Source organism: Trematomus bernacchii, unplaced genomic scaffold, assembly GCF_902827165.1.
Source record: "Trematomus bernacchii unplaced genomic scaffold, fTreBer1.1, whole genome shotgun sequence".
Taxonomy (NCBI): Eukaryota; Metazoa; Chordata; class Actinopteri; order Perciformes; family Nototheniidae; genus Trematomus; species Trematomus bernacchii.
Genome location: NW_022987616.1, coordinates 6,326,119 through 6,342,957, shown reverse-complemented (window position 1 = coordinate 6,342,957; position 16,839 = coordinate 6,326,119). Strand labels below are relative to the sequence as shown.

The window sequence follows — 16,839 nt, the reverse complement described above, 5'->3', positions numbered from 1 at the left end:
GCGTAAATAGTTACAAACTGTCCAGGTCTCAGGCCACTTGTGGCTCTGACTGGTGGTCTCGGCAGTGTATTCCTGAGCTCCACCTGCAGGGCAGCTGTGCCACGTTTCTCCTGTTAGTGGAGAGGACGCGCACTGCTCCGTCTGCACCGTGCGCGGTATCTGCGCAGCTGTGAGAGAGAGAAGCGAGGACACATCCACTGGCTTTCTCTCCCTTTTAGCGCACAAGCTCTCCCTGTTTCAGGTGAAGGACAGTTCTGTTCTGCGCTGTCGCTTCTTTGGCACCCGTGTCGGCTTCTCCCCCCTCCCCTAAAGAGCGGAGGCACATTGTCTGTGGCGCAGCGCGACAGTGCGGTGTCCGGTTACAACCCGTGCGCCGCGGAGCCACCGGGACACAGCGCTGCTCTGGGGAATCAGAAATAGCACCGAGGAGTCCGGAGGGAGCAGAGGGATCTGTGCAGAGGAGAGAAGGAGTTTAACAGATTTCTGGAAAGACACGGAGGATATATCATCTTCATCTTTTCTTTCCCAGCTCTCAGCGGGACAACACGCGCAGCTTCGTTCCCTATAGATGACCGGGAGTTGGGCATCTAACTTGGTAAGACTGAGCGGATTTTATTATGGATTGTGAATAATATTCAGATTTAACTCGGGCTTCTGCATTCATTTCCAAACGCGAGGTGTTGTCCTGGAAATAAACCCATGGCTCTTACAGCTTGTCATATTCTCTCTAACAGTGAAACCACAAGTTAGGAAAAGTTTAAATATGTTGCAGAGTCTCACAGGATCCATACACTATTGCACAAATGGAAAATCTGAGAATATCAATGATCAGTTTTGGAAGTTTTGCATGTTGTTTTGCAATGTCTGACCACTTGGTGGTGCTGGCAGAGTGCAGCCATCTCCACATCCCCATCAGCATTTTTCTCTAGACTACAAATTATTTTTTAATATATTTTGAAAACGGATACGGGTCTGGTGTTTTAATCAATAGTCTCTTTAGCATACGTCTCATGCATTTACTGCAGCAAATACATGAGTTGGCATGGAAAATATGACAGTTTATGAAAAGAAACCTCAGAGCCCAAAAGAAAATTGAGAAATTAAGATTTGTGAATCACAGCAGTGCTTTTTCTTTGACCTTTGGCTGAGTCTGATGATTCTTGTTCTTGCTGTCACTGTTTTAAAGGAGCTGCTGTTGTGTCTGTGACCTTGTATGAGACGTGCAGATTGTGTAAAGTTTAACACTTGAATTTCATACATTTTTTCCCATTTAATGAAAGAGACTGGATCTTTTATTCTGCAAATCTCTTTGTTGAGTTTCAGACCTTCAACTGAAACACCTCCAACCTCAGCCTCTCCACACAATGGAGGCAGAGCTGAGTCCTTGGAGGTTTTTGTAGAACTATTTTAAAAAAAAAAGTGATTTCACAAGTAGCATAAGAGCATTTTAACTTTTCTTACATTCCAACTGAACCCGGGCTTTTCTCTTTTACAAAAGTCGAATCGTCAGAGCGTCACTTTGTGTGTGTGTGAAGAGGATTAGTCACAGCCGATGGTGAAGCTGTGTTTGTGCTGTAGGTGCAAACATAATATATTTGGTTCATGTTCCCCTCCGTTACCCTGCGGCTCTGTCCTTGGCTCTCCCCGGCCCAGAATGCTAATCTCCATCCTTGATCGTGCTGATTGGCTGCTTGGTGTATGATTAACCAAACTTCATTTTTAACTAAGTCACTTATTCTGCATTTGTTTTCTTTTAAGCCAGAGGCAAACACCTATTTAGGGAACATGTAAACGGGGATGTTGTGTCCAGATAGCATAACAAGCTTGTCCCTTTCATCGAGAGTCATTGCTGGTTGTTTTGGTCGTGCTTGTTTTTTCCGGGGCTTGAAAGCTGCACAGTGAGCTTCCTCTGATCTTCTGGCCTAAGTCAGACCCACTAGGATGATGAGGCTCGTCTGTCCTGTCGCACCGTGCCGAGCAATGGAAGAAAAGGGACGCTCATCCAGATGGTAGAATTACTCTGGACTGCAGGCTGAAATCCCCCCGGAAAAGACAGGAAAAACAGATTAAATGAAAGACAGAAATACAAGACAAGAAAGGGAGGGAGTGAGGAAATGCTCAATCAAGGAATCATGTGGCGGGATGGCAAAAGTTGCAGCTGAGAAACACCATAGAGATAAAACGACAGTTGCAACGATTGGTCAATTAATCCGTTTCTGCAACTGTTTTAGTTTAGGTTGTTTTTTAAGCGAAATAAACTCCAAACATTGTCTCGTTGGAGCTTATCGATGTGAGACTTTGATGCTTGTCTCTGTTTAAATCTTTGTAAACTAAATGTACATCGTGTTGAAGACATTGCCATGCCTCTTAGACATTTGTAGACTTAGTAGAATATGTTGTTTCATTGAAAAAAATGCACTGGCAACTACTTGAAGTCTGAAAGGCTGAAAACAACTAACTGGATCTCAGATGTGAATATTAGTTTCCTTGATATTTTGTTAAAGTAAATTCAACTTCTTTGGACTGTCTCTTGCATGCACCGAGAGATTTAAAAGTGTCACCTTGGGCTTTGGGGAAACTGTCCTGTACACTTTAATGACCACAATTACTGCGCTAATTGAGAAAGTAATTGGCAGATGGATAAATATAGTGCACATAAATTCTGAACGACGTTATCACTGTTGCTCTCGCCCCATAAAGTCATATCAGTGATGAGCAGCAGATGCGGAGGAGCAGCAGTAAAACGATACCAGCCTCACATTCCAGCGTATAGTGAAAAGCGTATGATTAGCCTGATTGATATTTGCACTGTGTGGGGAATTTGACACAGCACACCAGCACAAACACGGCAATTAGTCCCAGCCGGAGGGGGGGGGGGTGGGGTGGTTCGGGGTCCCTGATGAAAATGACCCCGGTGGTCTCTGCGGGATGTCTGCGTTGCCAAGGCGACCGATTGAATGACAAGCCCATTGTGGTCGACCTTTGTGATTGTGCTTCTCCTCGGGGGGTCGGGCGCTGTGAGAGGGAAAGTGAAAGGCATTATCATGCACGTGTAGAGCAAACAGCCGTCACCCATGTGCTCTTTGAGGCACTTTGGTTACTGATTTATCCGACAGCAGCAAGGTGGAGCTGCGGGAGAGGGTGTCCGTGCACAAAGGATCAGGTTTAATGGTTACATGCAGAGGTGTAAAGTATATAAGTAGATCTACAGTATAATTTTGAGAGACTCTACTTTACTTTGATTTCCTTAATTATCCTTTTTTAGCTACTTGTTACTTCTACTCCACTTTAACTCAGTGGCAAATCCTGTTATTTTACTCCACTACATGTATTTAATATCTTTAGTTAAAGATCTGGATTAATGATGTGAGCTGCGGGAGAGTGTGTCCGTGCACAAAGGATCCAGTTTAATGGTTGCATGTAGAAAAGTAATTAGTGTAAAGTAACTCAATTTACCCAAGTATACAACTTTGAGAGAAATGTCCATTTTATGCTATTTTGTACTTCTACTCCACTACAATTCAGAGGCAAATCCTGTACTTCTACTCCACTACAGTTATTTAATACCTTTAGTTAAGATGTGGATGAATGATGTGAAATATAATCAAGTGTTAAATCAGACTTTAGTTCCACCTGGAGTAAACTCACAAGCTACCCTGCAGTATACAAAGTCATTCAAACTAGCTGCACCTTTACCAGCTTTGAGAACACTTTCATGATCAATCATTATAAAACATATCATATATATTATTCTGAAATGGACCAATCTGCACAACGACTACTTTTACTGTCGCTACTTTCACTATATTTTGAGGATAATACTTTTCTACTTTTAATTGAGGAACATTTTGAATTCAGGACTTTTTCTTGTAACAGAGTATTCCTACACTCTGGTACTTCTACTTTTACTCAAGAACAAGATCTGAATACTTCTACTTTTACTCAAGTACAAGATCTGAGTTCTTTTCCCACCTCTCTCCGTGCACACACTGCCTCACAAAGTTTATTGGTTTGCACAGACTCTCCTCAGTGGATGATTTACTGGCTGTAAGTAAACTAGGAGACGCAAACAATAGCTGAAGAGGTTTGCTGTTCTTCCCCGCTATGCTTTGTCCTGTCAACACCACAGGCTATTTATACATCACATCTACTTTACCATTATCTCATCCCTCCTTGTTCTGCAGCCTCTTCTCATTTCAAAACTCCTGAGAATCATCCCAAATGTGACGGGACGCAAATTCATCTTATGTGTTGATTTCGTGCTTATTTAGCGGCTTTTCAGATACATTTTTGACCCTTGTATAACAGAGACAGTTTCCAGGGTGTTCGTAAACAACTCTTTGCTTTTTCCACCAGTTATTCAGTTGCTATGGATACTCCGAGGTCACAGAAAACAGATAGTGTTGGCATAAGGAAAGTGTATCATCCAGGGCACTCGAAAGGTCAAAGGGTCGCGGCGGTTGCCATAGAGTTTGCGAGGAAGCTATTAAGTGGGGTGCACAATGCAACTCAACATAGCATTAGCTGTTTATCCGCACACAAGTTTGTAGCTCGGATAAACATCTCTCTGTCAAGGTCAGCTCTGCGTTGTGGTTTTATTTTCTGCGAGGAATATTCTCCTATAATGCTGCACAGCTGGAAACCAGGCTGTTAAAGTGAAAACAGGACACACGCAAACAAAATGTGGACATATTTGTGCAAAGAGGTGGGAATGAAGCACACAGCCGTTCTCTGATGGGACAGATTCTTGTAAAGCACACAGGGGAGGCTGTTATAATTTCACACTGCAGGCTAAGCAGCAGAAACAACACAGGGGCAGGTGTAGGAAAACATTCACGGTGTAGCACAGGCGGCGTTATGTGATCCTGGATGCACCATTATTTCTACTGCTTGGATCCAAAAGTGGATGTCTGTGGTTTGAGTAAAACATCCAGTTTCATGTCCGCACGTCAAAGGGAATTAAAGCAGCCTTCACTCGCCTGCGTTGTTACACTACATTAGCGCCTCTCTCCGCTGCAACCTCAAAAACCACTCAAAGAGCAGAGGAATCTGTCTCTTTTACCAGCCGTACAGGAAGAAGACTCTATGTGGGTCACGATTAAATAATCCCCAAAGCCTCTTTCTCTCTGGGGATCAAGCCAAGAGGATGCTTGAAAAGGTTAAACAGAGATGGATCCAGGCTTCTGTGACAAAGGCAGAAGCGATTATTGTGAACTTGTTTAAGTTTGGAGTTTGTCGTAAGGGAGGATGAGACGAGGTGTAATGAGTCGGTGGGGAAACCAGGTGAAAAGAGAGATGAAGAAGGAGTGAAGAGGCTCGGCTGGTTTTTTGTTTATTGACTGAATGAGCGCCACAGGGCCGTTTGAAGGGAGAAATGACTCATGACTTGTCACCAAACACACAGAGAAACACACTTTCTGTCCCCTCTCTGGGCCGTCACCCAGCTGTATTTCCCTGCAAGATGAATGACTGCGAAGCATGAATGAGAGGATTATTTGATAGTGGCGTTCAGCTCGTATATTTCTCCTTTAGAGGACATGCTTGTTCCTCTTAACTGGACTGCGAGACTTTGACACTCGTCGCTATGTTTTACCAGCAGCCTGCACCTATTTGCTTCCTGTTGTGAGATGTTGTACTTGCCGTAAGTTTTAATATCTGCAGGAGGTAATGTTGTCTCTCGCTGGCTTGAGTTTTCCTCCTGGGACACACATCGCAGCGTCTTATCTTTGCAGAGCAAATCATTATACGATAACAAGCTCTTTTGATGTGATGTGTTTATAACTATCAGAGCTCCATCTGAAGCGCGCCGCAGCCACAGAAGCTGTAATTTGATCAATGAGAGGATATAAATGCAGAAAATCCTTTAATCTTCTGCAAATGAAAACATTTATCTCTACTTTGAAATCATAACGAAGGGCTAATCAGAGCAATATCCTCGAAAAATAAATATTCAACATGCAAGAGGATGCTTGCTCTCAGCAGATGAATGAACAGAGCGCGGAATTTTCCTTATATCCGACCTTATATGAAAGTTTGCGATAACATCTGAAAAGATAACTATTTGTAGTTTTGGCCTGGCAAGAAAAACGGGAGCAGAAGAGAGATTAGAGGAGAGATATAAAGAGAAGATGGGAGATAGAGGTGAGCAGATAAGAACTTTCTGACACAAAGAGGACCTGCGCTGCTTTATGAATGAAAAGAGGGAAAAGAAAGTGGAATTATGTCGAGATGGAAGGGTCGATATGAGGATTGACGAGCAGACAGGCAGAGCGTGTTCCAGGGAAATTGTTAGGAATACACCGACGAGTTTCTCTGGAGAGGCGGCTGTCTAGTCGCTCCCAGGATGCATCTGTCTGCTGGATCCATCTGTCAGAGCCATCCTTAGAGAGGGACGGACAGACGCAGGACGAGAAAAGGCTGAAAGAGAAGGGGGAACTGACAGTAAGGCAACATGGAGGTACACTAAAGGGGCATGTCTCCCACACTTTTTATGTTGACACTAAAATCTCTCTCCAGCACACTGACTCTAAAAGTCAAATGTTGTTAGCACTAATGTCAATACGCTTTCATGAGTCGCTTTCAATTCCTGCCTTGCAGTCAAAGCAATATTTGGAGCTTTTCTTTGCCCCGGGTTTCGCCTCTCAGGCTGCAATCATGGCTGGAAAATGAATGCATTTCATTTCAGTTTTTTCCATCTATACTAATTTATAATTCTTACATTCTTTTTATTCCGCTGAACTTATTCGACAGCTCGTCACTACACACACTCAGATGCATTAACAAACATATAATGAGCTTTAAAATATGAAACCTGTGGTTCACGATCTTTTTGCCTCTTGCTAAAAAGTTTAAGGTTGTTTGCAGTTTGAGGCCTTTTTCCTCAAAACTTTACAGATGTCTTTATTAGATAGTGGATACCTTTGTGTCACTTTCCTCTTTTCTAAAAATATATGATCTCATCACCCTTCAGATTGATCTTTTAGATACGTACAGGATATTATCCACTATGCATGCACCGTGCATAGTATATTATTTAGGATTTTCTGTTTTGTTTGGCTGTATTTTTAATTGCTGTATTTCTACTTTTCGTTAAGTAAAGGATGTCAGAGCTTCTTTTGCAGGAGGTGTTTGGATCTCTACTCTAAACTTCCCCTTATTGCCTATTTTCATGTTAAAGTCTCTAACAAGGTACCCAAATGTTATTTTTGATAGGTGCCACATTAAAAATGCAGCAATTTACATATTAAATAATTGGGAGACCTTTGACTTGAACCAAACCTGCGCCCTTGAAAGAAAAGTTTGAAAAGTTAGAAAACACAGTTGCGTGGTTTCTCCTTCACACACACCTGCTGTATTGTTAGAAACACTGCACACACTCCAGACAGGAGACCCGTGAGTCATGAACTTTACTGGTGGTGTGTGTGTGTGTGTGTGTGTGTGTGTGTGTGTGTGTGTGTGTGTGTGTGTGTGTGTGTGGTGTGTGTGTGTGTGTGTGTGTGTGTGTGTGTGTGTGTGTGTGTGTGTGTGTGTGTGTGTGTGTGGTGTGTGCGTGTAGTCTACCCCTGCTCGTAGACACAATGCTGCCTCAGTTCTGAAGGTGCGGATGTGTGGTCTGATCCAAACCACCAGCAGTGAATAACACGCCGCTTGTTATTCACTGCTGGATAACGTCTCCTAACCATCAGGAAGAATGAGCCCTCAGTTAGAAACCTGCCTGGCTCTCTGCCAGCGGTCAAACCCTTATTTTGTAGATTACACTCTTACAGAACGCTAAGCTGACTCTTTTCAGCTCATTACTCGAGAGGAAATGGTCATTTGGAGTTTAATACTGTTGAACACAATGTGAGTTTCAAGGGATATTTTGTTATGGAACATTAAGTCTGTTAAAGTCTAGCCAGGTACTAAGCCTCAGTGATACTGGAGTTACTCTGGAGGTGCTGCCTGTCTTTCTTTCCATATACAGTGTTGCTCGTATCATGCTGTTCATGAAACATCAGAGTATGTCTTTCTCAGCTCTGGCTCTATTGTGAGTTACGTTCAAGAGTTGTGCTTCCTCTCCTGCCCTGTTGGGACTGAAGAGGATTGTTTTAAGATTCTCTGGGATGAGGTTTGTGTTTTTCCCTCCTCTGTCTAAGAGAAGGCTCAACACCAGAGTGCCTGAAAAAACACAACCCAGTGTACACACACCTTTTGCAGTTGTGTTGCCTGAACAGGAGAGATGAGCTTTAAAGGTGCAGCATTGTATAAGAAAGACAGAGATAGAGGTGGAGAGATAGAAATAGCACCAACTTCAGATGACATAAGCCAATTAAAATGTCATAATCAGTGGTCAGGGGGACTGCTACACTAACTAGTATGTTTAAAATGCTTTAATTATCTATTCACTTAGTAGTTATGTGTGACATTGTATACAGAGCAATAAAGACGTCAACTAAGAACCTTTTTTTCCCCAGGAGACTGGAGTTTGTGCCCGGTGTGAAACCAAAAGTCAACATTGACTTATTTAAACAGACATAGTTTACGTAAGCAAAGTTACGTCACATACAGTATCTCATTTACGCCAGGTTACGTAATAAACCCATAACCCTGACCCCTGATGTGATATCTTCCCAGTTATAACCAGATGGTTTGACACCAAAACCTTAGGTAACTCCAACCTTTTAAAGAAGTTGCATAAGCACCTTGATAACATCCATTTAATGTCCTGATAACATTCAAAATGAGTTCACAGAAAGATGATATCAATATATCTTGGATTTGACTGTTACTTTGATGTCATTTATCTAGCTGATGATAAGTTGATATCATTGGTAAGGTGGGACCATAAGCTACATGTCATTATCCAGGATTTATTTACCTGTATGGCTCAAGAAAACATAGAACTCTACAGAGAATGCATCTATACCCATGGGTATAGATGCATTCTCTGAAGCATGGATATACACAATACATAACTGCGCCACATCTGCCACCAGCACACACACACACACACACACACACACACACACACACACACACACACACACACACACACACACACACACACACACACACAATAAATAATTTGCCATTTTCAACTGATTGACAGCTTCTTTTTGGTCAATTCTCTACCTTTATCTTCACCTAAATGCATTTTCTTGAATTCTGGCAATCTCAAAAGTATCACCTAGTGATTGGGCATCCCTAATTTAGTTGGATATGACACCCTAAATGTTTTTCTACAATGTTTGGTTCCAAAATTAAGCGTGTTTGAACATTTTACCCGAGAGACTGGCGGCCATCTTAGATTTGACCTCTCACGGTCCTCACAGGTCAAATCTGACTTCCCTCCACATCTGAAAATAAACCTATGTTAGAAATGTCATGCTTTTCTCATAAAATGCACAATTGTTGTGCTTATCCGCTGTACTAATACACAAACCCCCAATAATAAGCAAACCAGAGCGAGTCAATAACTAAAAACATCTCTGTGTACAAATAAGTTTATCTCACATGCTGCTCCGCTCTCAGGTGCATGTGTCGGGCCTCCGGACGTCAACGAGAGGAAAGGATCCAGTTTCACTTTCTCAGAGATGTGACTGACCCCATTTGTTGACCTTAAGCTCACCAGACATGACCTGCTCCTTCTTGCTGTGCTTTCAGGGAGAAACACATGTAGGTGTGCAAAGAAAGAAGGGACTAGAGACTTAAAGAAGAAAAGACAACTGTCTGACTTTCCTTAATGAAGATACGCCGAGATGTGCTCAGACAAATCAGTATGAAATATATCTTATTGCTGGAAACGTTTCTGTTGTTTTGGATTCAAGCTGTTGCAGAGCTCAGCGAGGGAGGAACTCCTACGCAGAGCATGAATCTCCTCTGGACTTGCCCTACCACAACACTTTGTTGCAGCGCTCTTGTTGTCATTAAAAATAGACCTCTGCCCCTGTGAAGCAAGGCCCCGCAGCATCCTGATCTATTTTGTGCTCCGCGCTGTTCCCCCGAAGGCTCTGTGGGTAGAGAAGTACTCCTTTCTCTGCAGCAGTTAAGGGCAGGGTCGTCGTCTTTTTATTGACTTTGGAAAAGCACACAAAGGGGAGTTGTATCTCACACTGAGAGGATGAAACTGTTGCTAGAGACCGTCAAGTAGCTGATGCTCAGGCGGTAATTGTGTGTGGAAAGATGGATTCTCTTGTTTAGAGCTGAAAAAAAGCTGCTAATCTACAAACTTTTCTGGATCAATTTGAAAGAAAATGAAGATGTTTTTCCCTTTTTTACCGCAACCCTATTTCAGCTCGACTCACCTCTTCACCATAATATTAATACAACACTTAAGGCGTCCCCAGAGGGATATAATCGCCCTCCCTCCCTTCGTCTGATATGTGAAGGTCAGAGTGCAGGGATGTATCTGGGACTGGAGGACAGTAAATGTTCCGTTTTACGGCCGGTGTTGTGTGTTAACGGGCTCAAACACCAGCGGTTTCTGTTTCCTGGAACAGTTTCAGTCCCAGAGGCGATGGCAGGTCTCTCTGACACCCATCATTGTCCTCAGCGGAGCTTAACTCCCACGCTGTCTCCCCCTCTACCCCCCCCCCCGCCGGGCCCCATATATAATAACAAACAATTTATCATGGCAAATGTGTTTCTTCTCGGTAAAGGCGTACATAGGAATGTTTGTAAACAGGGCTTTCTTGCTTTGTTCTCCTGAAAAAATCACGTCCAAACAACTGTGGTTATGAAGATGAGAAGGCAGAAATGCATTTGAAGCTGGACCACACATATCTGTATACAAACTGTTCGTACGGTGGAAGATTACACTCATACGTTAACATTAACAAGTCATGGTGGGGATAGTGGTGGTCTAATGGATAGTGAGGTGGGCTGAAGATCAGAAGGTTGTGAGTTCAAATCCCGCCAGGAACACCACCACTAGTGTGCCCTTGAGTAAGGCACGTAGCCCTTAGTTACTCCAGGGAGAATGTCTCTGTAATTGGTAATTGTAAGTCGCTTTGGATAAAAGCATCAGCTAAATGTAATGTAATGTAATGTAATGTAATGTAATGTAATGTAATGTAATGTAATGTAATGTTAGCAGGCTACAGTCTTGGTCCACAACTGCAGTTTTGTAGATGTGTTTTTATGCCAGCACTACAAATCCCATTAAAGAACAACGTGCAAACTCCAGCTAGTCAAAAACTGGCGTGATACAACTATTGACAGAGTGTTTCGGTGCTTTTAAAACACAGTTTGGTTGTAGATGAAACACTAAAACGCATTGCAAAAGCCAGATTTACGAAAGTGTTACAGAGGTTTTTATTGTAATTGCACCCATTTGTGTGATGTCCAGGGTTCATCACTTCTAGTGGAGGCAATTACAGTAATTGGCAGGTTACAGTCACTCCGCTTCATCTTAGATTCTCACTCTTTAGTGCCTCTTAGTCATCTTTTTCTCTTGTGCAGTATGAGTTGATGACATCCAGATTTCTCCCTGAACTCCTGAGGCGAAAATGATGCCTTTCAGTACCTGGGAAAGCCTGTTAAGTGACGGCAAAATGATTTAAAAGGCACAAGCGATCTTGATCAAATCATCATATTTAGCCGCAGAGTGTGATTACCCTGAAGGGGGAGCGGATGTTAATTGCAGAGTATGCAGTCACTGGATGTTCTGCTTTTGTTGTATAGCAGTGGTAGCAGAACCCACGAGAGAAACAATTATAGTTATTTGTTCCTGAGCGACTCGACTATAATTTTGCGCCATTGTGTCAAAAAGTCCAGTTTCTTTCCTTTCTTCCCTTATTCTGCTTCTGTTTCATACACACACTTCCACACACACTCAAGAACGCTTCTTGACGGGTTGATTAATGCGGATCATCCAGCTGTGTCACTCCCTTGAGAACAGAAAGCTTTCAGACTTATTGGATTGCATATTTCTACATTTGCAACAATTGAATGCACACACGGGAAAGAATACTTTCTATAGATGGATGTGCAAAGTAAAACGTAGACGTGCATGGCGAGTTGGGAGGTTAAAAGTATCAGAGGTGGGGTTGAGAACACCTGGAGGCCACATGTGGATCACCCCGCTCGGGAAAACTCCATTGTCATCATTACAGGAAAGGGCGGAGGCGATCATTAAGTCATTATTTATGTGCGTTCTGCTGTTTTATCACCTCCAGACACAGTCTCACAAAGCAGACACCCACACTCCCGGCCCCAGAAGAATAACATAATTGTGCGAGGCAGCCAGGGGGTCCCGTCTAATAGAAAAAGTGCCGACATTAACAGTCTGGCCCAGCTGTACGGGCGACTAACACCAACTTTTTATCCCCATTAGGCGGTCTCGTTTACACTGTTGTTTATGTTTATTTGCACACCGCTCCCGCATGAACTTCCACTTCCTGATTTTCTCCCCCCTTTGAGGCATGAGGTAGCAGAAGGGACTTTTTTTACGGCCAATTTCCTCTTTACAATAGCAGTAGTTTGCTTGATAGCCCTGTTATAAAAAACAAACACAACACTTTAAACTCTGCTTCTTCCACAGCAACATTTCCCAGTCAGTAAAAACAGTGCGGTTGTTAAGAGTTATTTATTGTGGATTATCTCAGTTGCTTGTCTGGGCCCGTTTGAATCCATTTTCACCCGTTCTGTCATCATTTCACACCGTGATGGACGATTACAGTTATGATTGCAGTTTACATGAAACCAAACCAGAGACATATTGGGCGGCGGTGGGCTGAAAAGAGTCATGGGGTATTTTGAATATAACAGCGTTGCACCTGCAGGGCCGTGTGCAGTCAGCTCTCTGGACACCGCAGTCACTCCCCAGTGTTTCCTTTCCCTTGATTGTACTTTGAAAGGTTTGGCTGTTGCTTTTCCAGCTGTGCCTCCCCCCCCCTCGCCCCGGGTCTGTTCCCCTGGTGTTTAAAGTCCTGATTCAATTACCTCTGTGAGACCCTCTCCTGACACATGACATGCACACAGCACACTGTGAGGGATTGCAGTGTTATGGCATGTTATTCACGGTCATCTCAGTGTTCCTGCAGCGAAAGGAAAGTCCGATGAAAGTCTGCTATTTTCAGGCATATATTATGGGTCTCAGATATATACAAATATATTTAAAACATGTCTATGATGTGTTTTGCTCTAAATACCAAACAGATCGTGCATTTTAGACATCCCTCATATCCCTCGATGTCAGCCCTGTTAGAGAATGGATGATTCTCTGCTGGATCAGCTCCATTGTAGCCCCGTTTTTAAAGATGTGGGTACGGAGGAAAAGAGAGAGGGTTTTATTTTCTGACGCTGCGTGAGTTCCCTGACACACCGGGGACACATATTTATGTTTAAAAGATATCAAAAAGTGCATTTTTGCATGATAGGACACCCTTTAAGATTCTTTGATAGCTTTTAAATGCCTTTTGGATCCATATCAATAATCTGAAACCCTGCCTGCTCAGAAAACACCGTGCATTGTATACAAAATCATGGTTGAATAGCGAATTTTAATTTAATTTGCACCTCCCCATATGTCGTTCGCTTGCAGACATCTGCTCTGTGAATCACGCCCCTGCAAACAAATAGAAGTGTTGTTGGTTATCTATGATGGTTCCTAGGAAATGAATGCAAGAGGCTTTCTGTAAATTATTCAGAAAGTTTAATTGGCAATATGTCTTAGCGCTTTTAAATTTGAGCTGGATTTAATATATTTTAATAGGGCCTTACTTTTAGCTGAATGCCTTTTTAGACTTCTCACGCATCTGCAGGAAACCTTCTTCTTAGCAGAGCTGCACTTTTCAACCTCATCTCTCTGAAGTGCCTCTAAACGCCTCGCTCTTTTGATTTCTTCCATCTAAACTCATCTCCTATTAATCCTCCCTTTCTCCTCCTCACTCACCGCTGCTTTTGTTCCCTCCTAACCTCTTTAACACCCCTCTCTCCTTCCCCTCGAACCTGCTCTCTGCAAGCCTCTGCCTTAATTTCATCTCATTCAACCTCTTACTCTCCATCCTCTACTGCATCTCCTTCCCCCTTTGTTCCTCTATTCCTCTCGTTATAACCAGCCCCTCTTCAGTAATCTACTTCAAGTGACCCTAAACGACTTTCTCGCCGCTTCCTCTTCAGTCTTTTTGCTTTTCTCTTCAGTGTTTGTGAGGAGCGGGTCGGCGTGACTCTGAAAGACTTTACCTACAGCGTGTGTCTTGCAGGAATTCACTCCTATGCGTGTTCTTATTCATGGAAACCTTTTCAAATGCATTTCCACATGCGGTCACTTGGACACAAATAATATGCAAAGATAATATATGCGGCAGGCGTGCAGACGAGGTGGCAGGAGTGTTCAGCCGGAGGATAAATCGCAGCACAGTCATCAGGCGTCGTCACGCACGTACACTCTTAAATGTGTTCTGACGCTGTCCACTGCTCAGCAATATCAGTCAGTGTAGCGTCTGCATTTCTCACAGTTATACCAGCAGCTAACACAGAAGAGCTCAACATTTCCATAACTGTGTCAGTCACCATAACGTTTGCATTGAAATAAAAGCAAAAAGCATTATATAAGGGTACAGAAAGCACCTTTAAATGGCTGCTAATCTGCGACCAGCGTGGATATTATAACAAGGACTTGTGTTAAATCAGCTGCATTAAAGTATGGCTCACAAGTTGCAAACAAATCTTGATTATAATGAATTAAATAGGCGTGTGTGTCATATGAAATGATTTAGTTATCCCCTAAAAACAAACTGAGAGATCTTCAGACTCTATTATCTTTCTCCAGAGATGCATGAAAACGAGACATCCCTTGTATAAACCTTAAAAAATAAATTAAAACATGCAGTGGTTGTTATATAGAAACGATATAGTCAGATCCAAATAGTCCTAAAACCCTGCTGAGAAATGTTTAGACTCCAAGCTATTATCTTTCTGTGGAGATACATCGAAATGCCTGCTCAATCCTACACAGAGAAGCTTGCAGAGGAGATGTGCAAACCTCCAAAATACAATAAGAAGTACAGTGTGGAGCTTCATGTTGAGCAAGCTGATTGGTCGATCCAACATCCTGCTTTCTCTGTTTTCAAAGTCTGGGCATACACGTATTAATGTGCCTCTTATTACCTCCACCTAGGCAGTAATCTGTTTTCTTTGTCAGCAGGATTACAGCTACTGGACCAATATTCATGAAACTTAAGCGGGTTTGAAGGTCGTATGTTAAGCCAAGGGAAACATTAGTTGAAGCTGATATAGATAATTGAGCATGCGTTATTTTTACTTATGGAAACGGCCTTGGCTCTTTAGTGTCCTTCTGGTTTCTCAATTGAACGTTTTGTTCAGAAAATAAAGAAATACGCTCTGGATAACGCTTAAAATACCTTGTTTTATGAGTATTTATTCTAAAGATGTTTATTTAACTATGATATGAATCAGGAAAAGCAGAAAATATGAACACTTAACACTTCATTTTTTGAAAAGATGACTGGATTATTGAAGTATTTGCACACACTAATGTTGTTTTAAATATCACATTGCATGGCGCATACCGTGTCCACACCTATACATACAATATACAGTCCACACATAGAGGAAAAGACTTATAAATATCATGAAATAAGATCAGATAAGCAGCATCCAAACTGTCCAAATATACCACGGATAAATATAAAGAGGCACAGATGCAAGCGGAGGACCATGCAGGTAAATATAAAGTGATATAAGTGGGTCACACACTCGCTAACAAAGAGGTGTTTCAGCAGTAATGGATACATTTGGGTCAGGTAGACAGCTGTGCACACGCTCATGCTTTCAGGTGGTGAAAAACAAACACACATCTGTTTCTGTCCTACAATCAGACCCAGAAGGACCCGAGGGAGAGAGAGACCACACATTAGGAACGCCCCCGAGGCTTTACGACCGCCTGCTGTGGTTTTAGAGCGGTTAAGAAGCTTTAACCAGCACCACAACCTGTAATTGTTTAAATAATGACACAGGAAGGCATTCCCAAATCCATACGTGCCGTCATTTATGGGACATGTTCAGTAAAGCAAAATCAGACAAGTTTTGTTTGGCTCTCTTTTTTATATTTTAATAAATGTTATTATCTTTTTGGCTTGGTTTTACCCAAATATGTAATGTTGAAGGTTAGCGGGGGTTGACTGCATGTTCTTTCAATGTTTAATAACCAATACATATTGTAAGAAAGATGATAACAATAATTAAAATCACTAATAGTACTTCAATTAGTGATTTATCTTAAATGGAGTAGAGTAAAATGAACAATATTGGCTTGCATAATAACGTGAAATAGGAGTATAACGTAACCAAAATGTAAAAAATACATTTTATATTTAAGTACACTTCTTCAGTAAAGTGTCTTAATTACAGACTGGCTGCATGGATTGACATTATGAGTTATTTGACCCACCTTTTCTAATCTCAGCAGCAAAAAGAATTAAGTGAATTCATATATTGCGTCTTAAAGAGTTGATTTCCAGCTTTGATGTTGAGCCATCAAAGACGCTGGTGAAGTCGGTCAGAGGTGCAGCGCCGCGATGTATATTTAGCCGTGAGCTTAAATTAGAGCTGTCACAGCGAGAGACGCATGCTTCATCTGAGGGGCGATGGAGCTGCTGATTAGACGTTCTCCTCGGGAACACTTGGGGTGGGGTTGTGGCGTCATGTGTGTTATGGGTGGGGGGAACAACTTTAAAACGGCATAGTAGTTTAATATTGTATCAATACTTGGACGAAAAGTACTGATGTTTTGCAGTAGAAAGGATTGATGTTGCAAATACAAATGTATACTTTGGGTAAAAATAGCTTTTTTTCAGTCTACTAGACTAGATGATGCCGAGATGAGTTGGATTGGAA

The 16,839-nt window shown here is 42.3% G+C and overlaps 1 protein-coding gene across 1 annotated transcript in view; it reads left to right on the top strand.

The window, feature by feature from the left end:
* Positions 1-229: 229 nt before the first annotated feature.
* sema5a (sema domain, seven thrombospondin repeats (type 1 and type 1-like), transmembrane domain (TM) and short cytoplasmic domain, (semaphorin) 5A) overlaps positions 230-16,839 on the top strand; it is a 151,765-nt gene continuing 135,155 nt past the window's right edge. Inside the window, 1 exon segment of the mRNA XM_034132482.1 lies at positions 230-595. The gene's annotated coding sequence lies outside the window, so the exon portion shown is untranslated.